Below are 3,837 nucleotides of genomic sequence, written 5' to 3' on the forward strand. Positions count from 1 at the left end.
CTCTCTCTCTCTCTCTGCGCGCGCGTATGTGTATACCCATTAATGCGTGTGCACGCACACATGCCAAAGGAAATATGTTGATCGTTGTTTCCGTCAACCACTCAATCAAGATCTCGCCTTCTACACGCAGCCTCAAAATGCCTCGCCACCTTCTCTGCCGACTCAAGATCCTGCATAAGCAACGTCCATTGCAAGCGAGGCCCTCCTGCCGTCTTCTTTTCACTTTCTTCTACTGGTCAAATTTACTCATGAAAACTGAGACCAGTTCTTTCTTCCAACATTCCACCCTAGGTTGAATCTCTTTATATTTTTATCTAAAACTAGTGTGGCCGGCGGCTTTGCCGCCTCTCTCTCTCTCTCTCTCTCTCTCTCTCTCTCTCTCTCTCTCTCTCTCTCTCTCTCTCTCTCTCTCTCTCAGCGGCCCGGTTCTCTCTCTCTCAGCGGCAAGTTGCAGTGCGCACACCTCCGGAGCTGGCCGATTGAAGCTGCTCACGACACGTGGCAAGGGGGGGGCCGGAATCCCCTCCCCTTTTATCTATTATTATAGATGTTTTTTTAACAGCAGGCCATAATTCTCAAAATTCTTTTTAAATTTTATTCGCTTCGGGTTTGTCAATTTTCATCACCGGCGTCTTATTTTAAGGAAGGAATAAACAGTTCGAAATTCAAATATAAAAACCTGTCATTTTCCATAGTTAATATGCTTATTTTGGGGAAAAATAAGCATAATAATATGGGAAAAATGCTGAACTCGCCACAGAAGTAAATTTTCATGATATAAATATCTTTCCCGTTTCAAAATAAAAATTTGCGACTGAAATAATTTTTGTGAAATTATAAATGAAACCTTCGAACATTTTTACGTGCCCCGAATTTCGAGGAGTAAAATTTCAAGCAGTCATTTATTTTAATGCATTTTTACATTTCTCGAATTTCAAAAAAGCACTTTTCCTTGCGGTATGTATTTGCTGTTTGAAAAATAAAAAGTGTACGCGTTTTTTTCCTTCGAGCTACTTTCTTTGTAACTACTAGTGTAGCTGGCGGCTTTGCCGCCTCTCTCTCTCTCTCTCTCTCTCTCTCTCTCTCTCTCTCTCTCTCTCTCTCTCAGCGGCCCGGTTCTCTCTCTCTCTCTCAGCGGCAGGTTGCAGTGTGCACACCTCCGGAGCTGGCCGGTTGAAGCTGCTCACGACACGTGGCAGGGGGGGGGGGGGGGGCGGAATCCCCTCCCCTTTTATCTATTAGTATAGATACAATTTCTGCAATTAGGTCCCTATTTAAGAAGAATCTATTTTCATTCGCCTCTTCATTTTATTTTAAAAAATCGTGGGTCCTATCTTGCCATCTGATGGGCAAAACCAATCCCGTCGCCCACAATTAATAGGGACCATTGATCCCACCTGGCAAAAGGGGTGTCACGAGGCTATATCAATAACAGACCCCATTCCTCCAAATTTCACCCACCATTTCGTTTACATTTCAAAAAGTCTGAAGTTGGCCTCGATCTCGGAACCGTAACTAGAAAACTAACCTGTCGAGCTGCGCAAACAATCTCTCTATAAACATAAAAAAAATCTCCTCTGTGCGTACCAGCTCCAATGCACTGAGCCTGCCATTTGAGATCCCTGTTGCTTCCTTGTGCAACCCCGAACTGGATTTCCCCTGCCTGTGCGACCCCTGCTGCCCTTTCCCCCCTCCTCGTGCGACACCTTCTGGTTGTGCTTACTCTCCTCTCGTAATTTCAATTGATTTTCTTTATTTTTAGATTAAACTTCAGCTGGTAGCACATACTCTCTCAGTTTTTTGAAAAAAAAACTGAGAGAGAGAGAGAGAGAGAGAGAGAGAGAGAGAGAGAGAGAGAGAGAGAGAGAGAGAGAGAGAGAGAGAGAGAGAGAGAGAGAGAGAGAGAGAGAGAGAGAGAGAGAGAGAGAGAGCGAGCTCCTGGGCACTAACAGGAGTCGCAGGCGTAACAGCAACAGCCACCATGGGGAAAACACGTGGTATGGGAGCTGGTCGCAAACTGGGCAGACAAGGCATATAAAAAAAGAAATCTTGGAAACGAGTGAAGAAGCCCTTCGTAGGCTCCTCCCACGCCAAGGGCATCGTTCTTGAGAAGATTGGTATTGAAGAAAAGCAGCCCAGCTCTGCCATTCGAAAATGTGCCAGGGTACAACTTATCAAGAATAAAAAGAAGATTGCGGCCTTTGTTCCAAATGATGGTTGCCTGAACTACATTGAAGAAAACGATGAAGTGTTGATTGCTGGGTTCGTTCGTAAGGGACATGCTGTTGGTGATATTCTTGGAGTGCGGTTCAAGGTTGTGAAGGTATCGGGAGTGTCTCTCCTTGCCCTTTTCAAGGAAAAGAAGGAGAAGCCAAGGTCTTAAGATTTGAGAAGATATGTGATGCGGTTCAAGGTTGTGAAGGTATCGGGAGTGTCTCTCCTTGCCCTTTTCAAGGAAAAGAAGGAGAAGCCAAGGTCTTAAGATTTGAGAAGATATGTGAAAGTCCTCCAGGATTTGTACCTTATTGATTAGCTTCCTGGGAATGGCTAGGGGAGATCATCAAGAAAATTTTGTTAATGTCATGAGATGAGCCAGCTGCTATTTTTCGATGCATGCATTTCATTCTTTTGAACCATGGGATGGAGAATCATTGTGTCAATGAAGATAAAGATACTTTGTTTGTCCTCAAAAAAAAAAAAAGAGAGAGAGAAAGAGAGAGAAAGGAGATTCCTGCTTTGGCATGAGCCTTAGGCTAGCATCGGCTCCTCCTGAACAATAGAGATTGATGTTGGGCGAGCAACTGTATCCACTTGTAGATCAATTTGAACATGGTCACGTAGGAAAAGTTAAGGGCATGTTACTGGAGATGGATCAGCCAAAAGTTTTACATTTAATTGAATCTTTAGAGGCGCTAAAAGCCAAAGTGGCAGAGGCGATGGAGGTACTACAAATGGTCCGAGCTGGTACTGGGCCAAGTAATGTAATCGACCTGTCAAGCTTATCTTTGAATGAACCTCTTGTGAGCTAATAGAGCTTCAATATAGTGACTTTGGAGAAGTCGGTCTGGTTAAGAGGGTCACTTTTTTGTGTAGTCCGCTCATTTTGAGTGGTTTTAGTTGGTCTTTTTGTTAGACTTATTTTAGTACTTGATCTAGTAGTTTTCTGAATGGTATGTGAGGAGAATGATACTTGAAGAGGAGAAATTTTGTGCATTAGTTTTTTAGAGAGAGAGAGAGAGAGAGAGGGAGGGAGGGGAGAAGTGAGGGTTTCAATGTGTATGCTATTGCAGCCATCCCATCTCGTCGGCATTTCCTCTCTCGCCGACAAGCTGTGTAAAGTTCCCTCACCATCACCTCTATCTCTCTCTTACGGTCCATGTAGGTGCTTTTCAGTACAGTCCGTCCAATGCTCGGTTGTATCATGCAGCCTTGTTGCTATAGTATGGGGTATTGCACGTGCAAGAGCCAGCTTTGATCGCTCAACCCCAGCCAATCAACCCCAGCCAATCCCAATCCGTCTTCTTGTCATCGATCACGATCCTTCATCTTGCCATTGCGACCGGGATCTTGCCCCTGGTTTAGTGTGTGACTGCTCTGCGTTTTGCATGAGTTGATGAATAGATGAGCAAGAAAGTGCCCAAGGCCAAATTCAAAACCACTCCCGGCAGCCTGACCCCAAGCCCGAGCCCAGAGGTGGCGCTCAGATCCTCTATAGGGTCTCTGGCTCCCATCTTGCAAACCTCGGAGACCAAAGCCTTGATGCCCTCAAAAGAGCATGGGGCTACATCAAGGCTCACAAGCTCCAGAGTAGTACTGAGAAATTGCAGATCTTATGTG

General features: G+C 44.9%; 1 pseudogene; it reads left to right on the forward strand.

Moving 5' to 3' along the window:
* Positions 1-1,973: 1,973 nt before the first annotated feature.
* LOC147418732 (small ribosomal subunit protein uS12y pseudogene) lies at positions 1,974-2,396 on the forward strand (annotated as a pseudogene).
* The last annotated feature ends 1,441 nt before the right edge of the window (positions 2,397-3,837 follow it).

This window comes from Adiantum capillus-veneris, chromosome 29 (genome assembly GCF_014529385.1).
Source record: "Adiantum capillus-veneris isolate H3 chromosome 29, ASM1452938v2, whole genome shotgun sequence".
In the NCBI taxonomy this organism is placed as follows: Eukaryota; Viridiplantae; Streptophyta; class Polypodiopsida; order Polypodiales; family Pteridaceae; genus Adiantum; species Adiantum capillus-veneris.